At 35.4% G+C, this 16232-nt stretch overlaps 1 pseudogene; it reads left to right on the top strand.

Annotated features, from left to right (window-relative positions):
* Positions 1-1410: 1410 nt before the first annotated feature.
* On the top strand, positions 1411-11573 carry LOC109101279 (annotated as a pseudogene).
* Positions 11574-16232: the final 4659 nt, after the last annotated feature.

Here is a 16232-nt window from a genome sequence, read left to right as displayed (position 1 = left end):
TTGTAGTACACGATCCTTTATTGAAATGTTAACCTAATGCTGCATTCCAGACAGACAACTTGGATATAATAACTATAATACAATACAATATTATATTATATTATAGTGTATAATATTATACTATACATAATAATATATAATGTACTTTATATACAGTATAGCGAGAGAGAGAGAGACGTTATTTCCGTGTCCAATACATATTTCGTGCACTTCAGCAAGTCATTGACAGATTTTTTCACCCATTCAATCAATCACTTCACACAACACTTTTATAATCTTTTTTTCCACCAATCAAATAAGACGTGTTTTTTATTTTTTCTGCCCTTTTTAATTATTTCAGTTATAAATTAATAAAAAAAAAAAGAAAACGAGTCATAAAGTGTACAATAAAGCACAATCAAATCCTTATATTATAATCACATTCCACTTGAATAAAGTTAAAGGTGTAATCTGCCGATTGTCCTGCAGGTGACCGCATAAATCTGTCTTCTTACGATGCACTTAGGGCTTTACGATTACTCCAGAGCACTCGTAGATCAATGATGATTTTCAAGTACTACTTAAGTTAGGATGCTTTTGGGAAACAGACCGTAATATTAAGATAATTTGTACGATCGTTTTTACAAACTTCTTAGGCTTACGAAGCTTTTGGGAAACTCAGCACAGTTTATTCTGATTCTTCAACAAATAACTTGGGTCCATTCTTTTTAATGTAAATAATTTATATAAATATTAAATTATACAATGTGACAACTGTAATACAATTACTGAACAAATTACTCTTATGAGACGGTTGTTTTTAGTGAATCATAAACACTAGTGATTACTGAAATAAGGAGAATTTACTGGACTATGAACTTTTACTTTCTGTTGTTCTGATGTTACTGTTATCTTGTACTTAAGGCTCGTGAGACTACAGACACTGACCTGTTGTTCAAGACAACCCATAGTTTAAGATACACCTTATTTTATAAAAACACATTAAAAGTGTTTATAAATACGTGGTAAATTGAATATTTTCTTCAACAGGCATCAAAAACCAAGAAAGGCACATCAATTCATTAACTGAAATCATAATCATTACATTTGTTTTAATGCCCATCCCTTGTCTGTGTATGAATATTAAACTTTGTTCACAGGTACAAATATATCAGTCAAACTAAACACCATCAGAATGTGATAGATATATAGATAGACCAGTGAAGGAGGATCAGCAGTTGTTCTAAAAAAGCCATCAAAATATTGTTTCATTTGCCTTATTCATTAAACAAGGGAAATGAAACAATTCACATTAACATAACTCATTAAACAAATTACCTGAACAGAACTTTTATAACAATACATTTTCATTTTAATACTGAATGACTTGTGACAGCGTTCCTATAGAAAACTTGCTTGCTACTCTGACATTTTCTGAAAACATGTTATAAGACAACAACATTATCAACTGATTATTTTTAAGACATGAGGTACATTTGTATGTCTTGAATCTGTCCTGATGTTTCCAAATACCTGACCGCAGGTTTCAGGAAGTCTTGAACCTTTAACTCAGTCTGTGTCTTTAACTGTCTCTCATCATTCAGTCAGTATGGAGCTCAGGCAACTTCCTCTCGTTCTCTGTGAGTATTATTTTCTCTCTATGTATTTCAGTAGGTGTTAATTGCTATTATATTATGTAAATAATCACATTATTCAGTGTTCCTGGATATACTGTATATATATATATATATATATATATATATATATATATATAGGATATATATATATATATATATATAATATATATATATTTACATGTATATGTATATTATTATCCAGGAACTATAGTTATCAAATCCAGGTCTATAAATGCTGGATATTTTTTTGCTGGATATTTTTTTATTATTGTGCATCAGTGCTGCTTGTTAGAGTTTCAAATGTACTAGTTTATGATATATGAGTGAGAGATGATTTTGAGAGAGGAAGTGTGCAGTTTGTGTTTTGTAATGGTTGGTTTGTTTTGCAATTATTGTCCATCTTGTGTAAGAAACATTTAGATACCACTGCTATCAGTCAGATGTTTTAATGTTTATCTGGAAACATTTCCACTGTTAGTATGTTTTAATCTGTTTTATTCTAAGCAATTATCTTTTCTTTTTTTTTTATTCTCAGCTTCCTTGAAACTCATCAAAACTGATCTAAACAGATCAAGCTTTCGATCATAAAATATTAATTTTATAAACAAATCAACAACATCTTAAAACAGATGCAATTATTTTTTAACCAGATCATCATCATCTGTGCTCAGATGCAATTAGCTCTAGACAAATTACAAAATAAAATAAAATAGACAAATGATCAGCTCAGTGTTCACAATTTAATGAGTTTCTTCTCTGTGTTTTAGTGCTGATTTCGAACATCCACTCTGGACAAACTGAAGGTGAGTCAGTTTGATTAATGTATTACATCACATACGAGTGATTGAAAGTGAAAGTGAAAGTGAAGTGACATGTGGCCAAGTATGGTGTCCCAAACTCGGAATGCGTGCCCTGAATTTAACCCATGCCTGTGCACACACACAGCAGGTGGAGACAAAGCTGCACATTCAAACACCTGGAACAGTGGGCAGCCAATGCTGCGGTGCACGTGGAGCATTTGGGGGTTTGGTGCCTTGCTCAAGGGTCTCACCTCAGTTGTGGTATTGAAGGTGGAGAGAAAGCTGGTTATTCCGTCCCCCCACCAACCTAAGACTTGAACCCATGACCTTCAGGTTACAAGTCCAACTCTGATTACTAAATACTGATTCTGCAGTAATTTGAGAAATGAGTGTTACATTTTATTATGATTATAAATGCACCATTTTAAGACTGAGGTGTGACAACAAATGAAAATGAAATCAAAGTACAGTAATTATTAAACAATGAGTGGACAAGATTTTCTGCTGAAAATCATTCAACACTCAAGATTGATGTTTCTAAATTCTCAATGACTTTATACTGACAGATTTTCCCAAACCAACTCTGACTGTTGAGCCACAGAGTTCACTGTTCACTGGAGACTCAGTTACTCTGAGATGTGAGGTGGATCAGTCACAGGATGGATGGGAGTTTTTCTGGAGTAAAAACTCAAACACTGAATCTATTGAAGCTGCAGATAAATCAAGCAATTCACTGAAAGTCTCTGATGGAGGAGAATACAGGTGCAGAGCACAAAGAGGAGAACGTTACACAAGTTACAGTGAACCAGTAACAGTGACAATATACGGCAAGTATTTTCATCAAATAATGATCTCCTCAGAGAACACAATGAAAATAATTCACAAGACTGAATCAGTTATTATAACAGGTTTAGAGAACAAAACTTCAGTCTAACCTGATTTAGCATGTGTTTTAAAATCAAGTAACTGTTAATACAGTAAAAACTGTACTCATTATACTCATTATTTTCATTGTGAATTGTTGTTGTACAGAAAGACCAAAAGCCAAAGTGAGCATTAAACCTGATCAACATGTATTCAGAGGAGACACAGTCACTCTCAGATGTGACATTGATGGTGAAGGAGTCACTAGCTGGAAGTACAGCTGGTATAAAGACGGTTCAGACAGTGTTTCCAGTGAACAACAGGAACACACATTCAGTTCTGTTACTGAGTCTGACGCAGGTAAATACTCCTGTTATGGAGCAGAGAGAGGAGGATCACGAACATCAAACATCAGTGATGTAGTTACACTGACAGTATCAGGTGAGTTTTTATAATTTCTTCATGAACACACACAGGTTTAACATGTTATTACAGAGCCGTCACCAGCACAGCACTTAAGAGGGGACACCTGGAGTAATGAAAGGGGTTGATGACGTAACATGAAGTGCCCCAAACTATTCATGAAATACTGCAGGTCATTCACATATTTTTTTCAGGTGTAAACAAACCTGTCATTACTATGAAACTAAAAAGTGCCACATAGCACAGATGGCATTGAATAAATTTGTCTAGGCCAACATAGTCAAAAATTTGACTCAATATACATGATATAGTTTTAGACCACCTGATATAAATACAAAATTTCAACTGATTTTACCATGAATACAGAAAAGTTACCATGATACTGTACTACCACAACCAAATATAATTTATTGAGTCTGTTTTACTTTAAAACACACTCATTTTGACCGCTTCACTAATGCAACACACTCATTTTGAGCTGTTTAACAAATGCATATTGAGTTAAAACAGCAAAAAGTGCAAACAATGTCAAACAAAAAGAATACAGTGAAGTAATCAACTAACTATCGCAAATTATCTAGTCCTCTAAACATGAAAAGTTTGCATAGAGCTGAATTCTTAGTGGTGTGAATGTCTCAAAAGTACCAATTAAAACGTGACTTTGTGAAACAGACTGTCCTTAAAAATAATATATATATTGCTCAGGGTTTGCTCTTCCTAAGCTCAGAAGACTTAGTTGTGATTATTATATATCTCCCATTTTATATCAACAGCATTTTAGGTGTTTCTCCTTAAAAAATAAAAGTAGACACAAATGAGACACGAGAAATGTTTGAGAAAAAAAAAAGAAGTCAAAACTGAGAATGTGGTGAAAGAGACATAAAATATATCTCTTTACTGTCTTGCTTCTATCTCTTTCAAGACTCCATTATAGGATTATTTTATTGCTAAGAGTTTGCTCTTTCTAAGCTCAGGAGACTTAGTTGTGACTCTCATATATTTCTTATTTTCACACACATCAACAGTGTCTAGATACCTTATGAGAAATAAAAGTAGACCAAATTAAAAAAATAGTGCATTTTCGTTTTAAAATGCATAACTTTTGCTATGGTTACGCCTGTCATTTTCGACCTTTGAAAATGCTGCAGACCCCGTTTTAGTTTGAAAACTCTGTGGTTGCATTTCAGTGTAAATGGTCCAAAACGGAGACTTTTGAAAATGATGGCATGGCTCTCATTCTCTCTGCATATCCTTAATGACCATGTAAACAATAACATCAAGCTCATTGTTGTACCCATAGATATGTATAGGTAGATTCTCCATTCGACCGCTCAAAGCAATCTAAATAATAGGGAATCTACCTATACATTCTGTGGTTGTACCTGCATGAATTGTCATGTGACATATGTTTTCGATTGTTTAGAGTAGACAGAGATTATTTCTAAAAACACAGTAAAAACACCAGTGTAGGCGAGCATCTTATTTATTTTAAAATACCTTTATAAAACTAAAATACACTAATATAAACAGGGCCTAAGAGAAAGGAGAAAATGAGAATGGGCTGTGAGAAACAGGAAATTTCTTTGTCTTCCTGTAATCTCTTTCAAGACACTATTTCAAAAATGTTTTATTGCTCAAGGTTTGCTTTTTCTTTCTTTGGTTACACTGGGGTTTTTGCACCTTTAAATGATAGCTTTACACTCCGGAATATCAAGGTTTACTAGTTTAAATTTATCTTCAATGCACTGAATGCAGCACTTCACAGAGGAAAAAAGTAGAGGGGAAAAATTAGGTCTTTAAAAAATCCCAAAAAATACAAATAAATATAAATTAACATAAAACAAAAAAAAACACACAATAAAAGCTCCAAAAAAAATCTAAACAAAATCACACCATCACAAAACTTCACACATCAGATATTTCTGCTAAACTAAAGATATGAGAGCTTTCACATTTGTCAAATTTCAGAAGTGATCTCAACAATGTTAAAAAGTTAGCACCAAGTCAAATGTCTCAATAATAGCTTAAACATTTCTACCATATAATATGTATTAACCAATAGCTAATAATAATACATTTCATTTTTGCATTTAGTAGACGCTTTTATCCAAAGCAACTTACATTGCATTCAGGCTATATATTTTTTTACTATTATTTTTATTATTTAAGTCATTAAATGCAAAATGGTTCATCTAGTTGTCATAAACTGCCAAGAATTTGGCATGAATTGTGCAAGTGAATCTTGACTAATGAAGAGAATGTAGATCAACCAATGATAAACCATTTCTCTGAAACAGCTCAAAGGTTCATCTCATGAATCTTCAGCTGGAAAGCATATACTGTATAGACAGAGCACAACACAAGTTACAAATTCTGACAGTGGACTTATTTTTTATTTTCATCTTTGTGCCCATATTACTTTTTCCTTTTCTATATCACAATGACATTTTAAAGGGTATTTTTTTTTTTTTGTCAGACCACTAGTAAAAGTGTAACTAGGAGTTCTATCCATCTCTTTCAGTCAATATTCCTCATACATTAATGTGTAAATTTGTACTTTTGAAATGGATATATGGCATACATAAGCATATGGCATACTGTTCAATACAGTAATTGTCGTCCAAAATGTTGCCATAATTTACACAAGAACATCCCTCCAGAGTACACTTATATTGATAACATAACTAAGCAATTTGACTGTCTTATCCGTACACAATGACACAAGAACTTTTCATTCTGATGGCACTGACATGTTCATTGACACAGATATTTATTTTTGAGAGATGAACTAAGGATTTTGAGCAAGAGACTGGCTTTTGCAGGTAATCCATTGTGTTTTGCTATTTGTACGAGTTGTTTTGAGAAATGCACTTACTGTTTTGCAAATGTCAAGGATGATTCGAGAAATGTACCAAAGTGACTTTGTTTGGACTTAATTTTCAGTAAAGCTGCTTAGCAACGATTTGCATCGTGAAAAGCGCTGTATAAATAAACTTGAATTGAATTCAATCTTCTATAGAAAAGGTTTCACAACTCACACTCTCATTGATTTTATATTTCCAGATTTTTTCAAACCAACTCTGACCGTTGAGCCACAGAGTTCATTGTTCACTGGAGACTCAGTTACTCTGAGATGTGAGGTGGATCAGTCACAGGATGGATGGGAGTTTCTCTGGTATAAAAACTCAAACACTGAATCTACTGAAGCTGCAAATAAAACAAGCAATTCACTGAAAGTCTCTGATGGAGGAGAATACAGGTGCAGAGCACGAAGAAGAGGACTTTACACAAATTACGACTGAATCAGTGATTATATTAGTTTTAGAGAACAAAACTTCAGTCTAACCTGATTTAGCATGAACACAATGAAAATGATTCACAAGACTGAATCAGTGATTATATTAGTTTTAGAGAACAAAACTTCAGTCTAACCTGATTTAGCATGTGTGCTTTAAGTAACTGATCATATAAACAGCACATTATTTTCATTGTGAATTGTTGTTGTTGTGCAGAAACACCAAAAGTCAAAGTGAGCGTTAAACCTGATCAACATGTATTCAGAGGAGAGAAAGTCACTCTCAGATGTGACATTGATGGTGAAGGAGTCACTAGCTGGAAGTAACGCTGGTATAAAGACGGTTCAGACAGTGTTTTCAGTGAACTACAGGAACACACATTCAGTTCTGTTACTGAGTCTGACGCAGGTAAATACTCCTGTTATGGAGCAGAGAGAGGAGGATCACGAACATCACACATCAGTGATGAAGTTACACTGACAGTATCAGGTGAGTTTCATCATCTCTTCATAAACACACACAAGTTTAACATGTTATTAATGAGTGATGTCTCTATTTCAGATAAACCCAGAGCAGTTTTAAGTGTTTCTCCACAGAAGTGGTTGACTGAAGGAGATCCAGTGACTCTGATCTGTGAGGTTAACAGTTCCTCCACAGGCTGGACATTCAGCTGGTACACTCTAACTGCTTCATCAGGTAAGATATAGTGTGTTTCATGTGGTAATATCTGAATGAAATGGTTTCATCAATAAAAAAAAAAAAAAACAACTATATATATATATATATATATATATATATATATATACAGAAAGAGAGAGAGAGAGAGAGAGAGAGAGAGAGATTAAAAATCAAACAAATAAACTAGTCTGAATACTGATTATACCAACAAAGGTAATTTAAAAGTCTCATGTAAATATAACTCCTTATTTCTTGAGGTAACTCTACACTTTCACTTTTTACAGACTACAGAAAACGTTATGAGCTGCTCTCAGACAGCAGAGGAGCTGGAGGAAACTACACTGTCAGTTCTGCTGCTCTGAATCACACAGGAGTTTATGTGTGTGAAGCAGATGATTTGTTATGGAATTTGCTTCTGTCATACAGCAACAAACAACCACTATGGGTCACTGGTGAGTTCAGACTGAATCACAGAACGAATGAGACTCTCCTGAAATTTTCCTTGGTCTGTAAGAGCTTGATTTGTTATGGAATTTGCTTCTGTCATAATACAAGGCTACTATTGAATTGTGTCGATGGAGAAAGATGTTTTCTCTACTAGCAGGGGTTACTTCATGAAGTTGTCTCAGTTGTCTTTGGCTTTTGGCATAATTACAAATTTTTCATTATTTCAGTGAAAATTAGTTTAACAATAATGTACTTGACTGTTTTATTGCCCACAACACAACTGAATACAATTAATTTGTACTTAATTAGAATTGAGATAATGGTGGATCAAATCAAATAATTAAATAATAATGGTTTCTACGAAGGTTTTTTTTCCGCCAGTTCTAACACTTCATGAAGTTGTCTCAGTTGTCTTTGGCTTGCATGCTGATGGCATAATTACAAATATGTTATTCTGTTTTGAAACAGTGTACATGGTGTAAAGTGTTATATCAATAAAACTGTCTTGATTTCCAAATAGTAGCTTTAATTGTTTTCTCAGGTGTTTCTCCTCCAGTCTCTCTGATCATCAGTCCCAGCAGAACTCAACACTTCACATCTGTCTCTCTCTCTCTGAGCTGTGAGGACCAGAGTAACTCTGATAGATGGAGAGTGAGAAGATACTCAGACAACCAGCAGCTGGAAGATTGTTTACTATCACGCTGGGGATCACAAACAGGATCTAAATGTACAATCAGCTCCACCAGCACATCAGACACTGGAGTGTACTGGTGTCAGTCTGAATCTGGAGAGAACAGTCATCCTGTGAATATCACTGTACACCGTGAGTCTATATTTCTGGGGTTTTGTTGTTGTTGTTGTTTTTTCATTTCTGATTTTTTTTATTATTATTATTTTTATTTACAGTCAGTACACAAAGCAGTTGATTAAACAAAAACAGGACGCATCAGTCTGCACTACAAACAAACAAACAAAAATTAATACCAAAAATGTAGTTTTGTAAGAAAATAAAAAAAAAAAAACTATTATTATTATTATTATTATGATGAGGATGACAATGATTATTATTATTATTATTATTAAATATTTGTTACCATATTTGCCATATACTATTTACAATCAACACACATTTCCTGTTTCTGTAGTTGGTGTGATTCTGGAGAGTCCTGTTCATCCTGTGACTGAAGGAGATTCTCTGACTCTACGCTGTTTATATAAATTTATAACCCCACCAATCCTCAGAGCTGATTTCTATAAAGATGGATCACTCATCCAGAATCAAACTACAGAGATGATCATCACCACTGTCTCAAAGTCACATGAGGGTTTCTACTACTGCAAACACCCAGAAAGAGGAGAGTCACCCAAGAGCTGGATCTCAGTCACAGGTGAGAATGTAGATCAATAAACACAACTGAAATATTTCTGTATCATTTACAGCACTCATCTAAATGTAAAATCTACTGTATGTATCTCAGCTTCCTCCAGATCATCAAGATCTGATGGTCTAAATCCCATGATAATTGGAGTGACTGCAGGACTGAGTGCTGCATTTTTGTTTGTTTTCCTCTTGGTCCTGCTGTGGCGCTACAGAAACAACAAAGGTTCATCTTCTGCCATATAACTCTGCCTAAGCTGGTTACCTGTATATAAATTTGTATCTAAAACTTGTGAGCTGCCATCCTACAACAGCACTAAGCTGGTTTTCTGGTCTCAAAACCTGGTAAAGATGGTATGTTGTCTAGTTTTAGAAGCTTTCTGGACAGTTTTCATCTGGACAGGCTGGGGAAATATTTATGTCATCAGTATTGAAATCAGCTGTCATGTACAGTAGAGCTGAGTCCTCCATCTTATCCAGTAACTGCATTTTGTTGCCTTGTACCTTACATGTGCAATGACAATAAAGCTGAATCTAATCTAATGTGTATGATGCATATATTTACTGTGTATGTAAAGTGCTCTAAATTAGACAGTTATTTGATTCCATTTGAGTTACAGTAGGATGCAGCCTATTAAGACAGCAGACAGTGAAGCAAATTACTGTTTTTTAACAAATCCATAATGTGATAAAAGCATGCCACTAAACACTCTGTCACTCTCAAACATGTATGCAGGAGGGAGATTAAAAGTTGATTTTAAAACTTTGACATAATCATTGTGTGTTTATCCCAGTCTCCCTCCTCTAGAGTCAGTCAACAGCAGAACAGAACAGCAGTCAGACATCAGAACAGAACCAGAATGAAGCGGGATATAACACACTGCTGTCTGGGCAGTCTTTACCTGTTAACCATAAATAAACACCCATAAATCTTTACAAGCTGTGCATTAAAACTCTTAGAAATAACTTTCAAAACTGGCAGGACAGATCTGACTAAATAATTTTAAAAGTGTAATATGATATTTGTGCAAACTGTCATTTATATTTCAATAAGATATGTCATTTGGTTTTATTTTATGATCAGTAATGCATAACAAAACATATCATATAATTTTTTCTGTGGGCTTAAATTAATAAGATGCATGACAAAATGTTTATTATTATTGGAAATTAATCCATGCATCAATTTATTACAGGAACTGCTCATATTTATGACTCGGTTGATGCAACAATTAATAAAGACTTTAGCACAGGTAATTAATGATGTTACAGAAAGTACTTATGTAATGTTGATCATTTACTAAGGCAGTAGTTATTAATACTCAAATACATCTTTGTTTTTCATTTCGCTGTGTCATTTAAAACAATGTCTTATTTCTTTTTTTCTTTGTTGTTCACTGTAGATAGTGTAAGCGGACCTACTGACGTCACCTATGCTGAGATTGAACTCAAATCTACAGAGAAACAGAAGATAAATAAAGAAAACAAAGGTAAACTGAAACAATGGTTTTATGATCATGTCAGTAGTGTAGCAGAGCTAAAGACCTCTGGGGTAAAAAGCCCCTTTAATTTTAATTTCTTCCACATCAGTAAAGAGCAACAAATAACACCACAGTATTTTTCTAAACACCTGTTTGTGGCTGTTCACTGTGAAATTCACCTGATCCATGAAGGTCATTGCAGGTTGTTGATTTTGAGGTAAATTGGTAAAAATAAATTATTTTATTCTCTCTGTAGAAGCTAGAGATATTATAAATATAATTATGTATTTCATATCACTGTTGAAGACACAGTAAGCACTAGTGATATTCATGTAACTGTTGGCATCTTTTAGGGAAAACCAGTGAAGGTTCTGACACTGTTTACTCTAAACTGAACCTGGTGACCCATCAAGGTGAGTGTTAAAGTAAAAACATCAGTCACAATTCACAAAGTGCCACTGAAAACTGCATCTACAAGCATCATTGACAATCTAAGAATAAATTGAAATGTGTATTTTAGCATTTAAAATTCATTTCTATATTCTCAGGTGCTGGATCTAGTGATTGTGACGTATGCTCAGGTTAAATAAATGCCCAGAGGAGAAACTTAAATGAGCTGGATCATCAATGCTTTATCATGGATCATCAATGCTTTATCATAGATCACCAGTACTTTATCATCTTTGTGATACTGAGCAATTGATGGCAATAGATTTATCTGTACTAAATATTAGTGACGCAATCCTTCATGTGCTTCAATAGTTATGCATGCTAATATTTGAAAAGAAGAGAGCTGATTATACATTGCATAAAAACAGGAAAGGTAGATTATCTTTTAACACTGCACAGAGTTTATTTTTATTGGTTGATACCAGGAGCAGCAGCAGCTCATCATTAGACTGAAAGATGGACAGAATATTCAGCTTAAGGCCTTTTTCCTGAATGTTAATTGACCAAGTTTCCTTTTTTTGTGTGTGTGTGTGTGTGTGTGTGTTTGTGTGTCCTCTTGATTTAAAATGTATTTGTAGCATGGTAATAGACAACCTGGATATACCTTACAGGTCTGGATGAGTTGTATTAAAAGTAAATGTATAGAATATATATTTTTTCTATGCTCAACTGTTTAATGTTTAATTGGCTACAAATAGTGTTTTGTGTGCAGTCTTTTTTGCTTTTAAAAATCCTTATTCAGCAATCACAAACCACTGAAAAAAAAATAACAATTAAATAGGAAAAGCCATGGAAATTGATTAAATGAAAAAAGTTAGGGAATTCAGTTGTAGCTTGTTTGTCTTAGGATATTTTTCAGTTTTCAGAATACATTTATAAGCTTTTTGTAATTTTACTGTAATTTTAAATATTCTCATATGTTCAATAAGATAAATAGTAATGAATATTCTGAATATTCTTACAGTTATTTTTTTCAATTGCTAACAAGTGTTTACCAATACTTAAAGTACTTTTTCTAAACTCTTAACACAGCAACACACCTACATCACACAATTAGCCAAATAGTAAATTTTCTGGCCAAAATCACATTTTGTTAAGTAAATACAAGCTCTACATTTCAAAATCCTGAATATCTTTTTCTACATATACTAACTCTATCGAAACATAGCAAACCCAATTCAAAATCGAGTCATTCGGACAAAACATTAGTACTTTTCTATCCAATAGGAAGATATAGTCAGTCAAAGCACAGTGACTGTCAAAATACTAACAGTTGATGGCTTTACAAAAACGGCATTACTTTCTTGTACATATTTGACATACATGTTTCAGTTCTATCTGCATATACTGTAGACAATATAAAAGTCCATTGTTTTTTGTAATTTAGTTACCTTCAACTGAAACCCATTTGACATTTTTACAGTTTTTTCCAGTCGCTAACAAGCATTTGTCCAACCAGTTGTCACATTTTCAAAACTCTAAACACAATTAGCACAGCATCGGTCTTTTGTGGCCATACCATTCACACATTTCATGTCATTTTCACACAATATGTAGTCAATGAACACATTTCCACAATGCTTACATTTTCTTAACAGACAAGCCATACCTCCCAACAAAATTATGGACTGTTTTTGTAGTATTTACGAATGTTAACACAAAACATCCCACAATAGCAAAAACAATATTCCAAACCTTAGATACAGTATAAAAAACTCTGCTTCTGCAATGATATCAGTTCAAAAACATCAACAAATATCTCAGCTGATAATAAACAAACAATTGAACAATTGACACACAGCTGATTTATGTTGGGTAAATTGGGGTAACATAACATATTATATTTCTATTACACTAAAAGTGGTGGGGGGGGGGGTTCTAATACATTGACACTTATACAGTAAAAGGACGACTTTGAGGACTGATGTTTTTGGAAACAGAAACAGAAAAAGACAAACATTGTAATGTCTGGACGAGGAAGAGTAAGAGCAAGGGGCCCAGGGAGAAGAGCAGGCCAAGTGAGAGATGCAGTGAGAGGTGCAGGAGCAGTGAGAGATGCAGTGAGAGGTGCAGGAGCAATGAGAGATGCAGTGAGAGGAGCAGGTGCAGTGAGAGATGCAGTGAGAGGTGCATGAGCAGTGAGAGATGCAGTGAGAGGTGCAAGAGCAGTGAGAGATGCAGTGAGGAGCAGTGAGAGATGCAGTGAGAGGTGCAGGAGCAGTGAGAAGAGCAGATGCAGTGAGAGGTGCAAGAGCAGTGAGAGATGCAGTGAGGAGCAGTGAGAGATGCAGTGAGAGGGTGAGCAGGAGCAGTGAGAGATGCAGTGAGAGGTGCAGGAGCAGTGAGAGATGCAGTGAGCAGAGCAGGATGCAGTGAGAGATGCAGTGAGAGGTGCAGGAGCAGTGAGAGATGCAGTGAGAGGTGCAGGAGCAGTGAGAGATGCAGTGAGAGGTGCAGGAGCAGTGAGAGATGCAGTGAGAGGTGCAGGAGCAGTGAAGCAGTGAGAGGTGCAGTGAGCAGTGAAAGATGCAGTGAGAGGAGCAGGAGCAGTGAAAGATGCAGTGAGAGGAGCAGGAGCAGTGAGAGAATGCAGTGAGAGGTGCAGGAGCAGTGAGAGATGCAGTGAGAGGAGGAGCAGGAGAGATGGGAGTGAGAGATGCAGTGAGAGGTGCAGGAGCAGAGAGAGATGCAGTGAGAGATGCAGGAGCAGAGAGAGATGCAGTAAGAGGTGCAGGAGCAGAGAGAGATGCAGTAAGAGGTGCAGGAGCAGTGAGAGATGCAGTGAGAGATGTAGTGAGGATCAGATGCAGTGAGAGATGCAGTGAGGTGCAGGAGCAGTGAGAGATGCAGTGAGACGTGCAGTGAGGTGCAGTGAGAGATGTAGTGAGAGGAGCAGAGTAGGGAGAGATGCAGTGAGAGGTGCAGGAGCCATGTGATCAGGCATGTCAACCACCATGTTGCCTTCTTTCACAAGAGAGGCAAACCAGCCCAGGTTGAGGCAGTCATTGCATTTTTTTCAACAAACCAACAGGTAATGGATTGTTTCTATTCTCACTTGACATGTCAATAATGTCATACAGTAATGCATATGTAGAATTTTTTGTCCCTCTAAAGAATGCAACGTCTTCCACTCTCTGGGGGAAGAGGAAAGCTCCTCAATAATGATCAAGAGCTTGCCATTGTAGAAATGGTTGTTGCAAATAATGCAATAAAACTGCATGAAATTAAAACTATAATTGTGTAGGACCATGAGATATTTGACAATATCGATAGCATCAGCCTCACAACCATTACGCGGACATTGTCCAAACACAGAGTGCGGATGAAGCAGCTCTACACTGTTCCCTTTGAGAGGAACAGTGAGAGAGTCAAGGAGCTATGACGACAATATTGCCTTTCTCAATGATCTCCACCAGCGCCTGGTTCCAGAGCAGGATCAGGAGGGTGAAAACATGCGGACCTTTGTAATTACCTGGGACAATGTGGCTTTCCGTCATTCGCAAGCAATAACAACATGGTTTAAAGTCCAACCAAGACTGTTAAGTATCTTCCTTCCACCCTATTCACCTTTCCTCAACCCCACAGAGGAGTTCTTTTCTTCATGGAGGTAAAAGGTTTATGACCATCAGCCACATGACCAGATGTCCCTCCTTGAAGCCATGGATGCTGGCTGCAGGGACATCACAGTTCATGATTTCTAAAGGTGGATCCGACATACCAAGCGGTTTTATCCCAGGTGCATCGCCTTGGATAATATCAGATGTGATGTTGATGAAAACATGTGGCCTAACCCTGAAGATCGCAGACATTAGATACAGTAATTTTGTGCTTTTTTAGTTCCCCCCCCTTTTTATCTGGGCTTTTTGCTGTTGTATTTTTTTTTTCTCAGAATGCTCTTGTATGTTTCATGGATATTTTGTTCACTGTAAGCAATACTGTAAACCTTTTTCTGTTCTATCATACTGTGTTTCTACTGTACCTCCTGTAGTAAACAGTAAAGAAAAAAAAACTGATTTGCTTTTTACTGGAATGCTTTTGAATGTGAACATTACTGTACATGTGGACATACAGTTCCCAACCAAGAAATTTAGTGTAAAAATGGTGGGTTGCATGTTTTTGCATGCAAATACCTGTAAAACTGAAACATAAAAGTCTATGCAGTTTTTGTAATGTCAATAATATCCAGTATTTTGAAACCTGGTGTACTTTGATTGACTGCATGTACCTTGTGAAGTGAAAAGTGTTATTCTTTGACAGAATAATTTCATTTTGAGTCAGATTTCCAGTGTTTTGGTAAAGTTAGTGTGTGTAGAGAAAGATGTGCTCTATTTTGAAATGAAGAGTTAGTATATACTTAACAAAATGTGTTTTTGAGAAGAAAATTATCCATTTGGCCAGTTGTGTTTTGTAGGTGTGAGTCTGTGTTAAGAGTTTAGAAAAAGTATCTGAAGTATGGATAAGTGCTTGTTAGCGATTGAAAAAAAACTGTAACATAATATTTTATTTAATGTATAAGCAGGGGAGTCATGCACTCATTATTTTTGAGGGGGCACGAGTGGAGGGGGGGGGGTCGTCATGTGACACACAGGAGCTACAACAGCATATTGGCAAATTATTATTAAGCTCGATATTATTATTATTATTATATCTCGATTCTCACCTTCATAGATTATGTTAGATAATATGCGATGGTCAAAGTAGCCTAATAATGTAATCTATTAACCATGCATATAAACCTGTCTGTTTACTTAAGTAACAGATATGGGTGTCATGGCATAACATATTTTTAATACGACTGA

This window comes from Cyprinus carpio, chromosome B3 (genome assembly GCF_018340385.1).
Source record: "Cyprinus carpio isolate SPL01 chromosome B3, ASM1834038v1, whole genome shotgun sequence".
NCBI lineage: Eukaryota > Metazoa > Chordata > Actinopteri > Cypriniformes > Cyprinidae > Cyprinus > Cyprinus carpio.
Note: the sequence above shows the minus strand (reverse complement) of the source record. Positions and strands in the feature narration are given on the sequence as shown.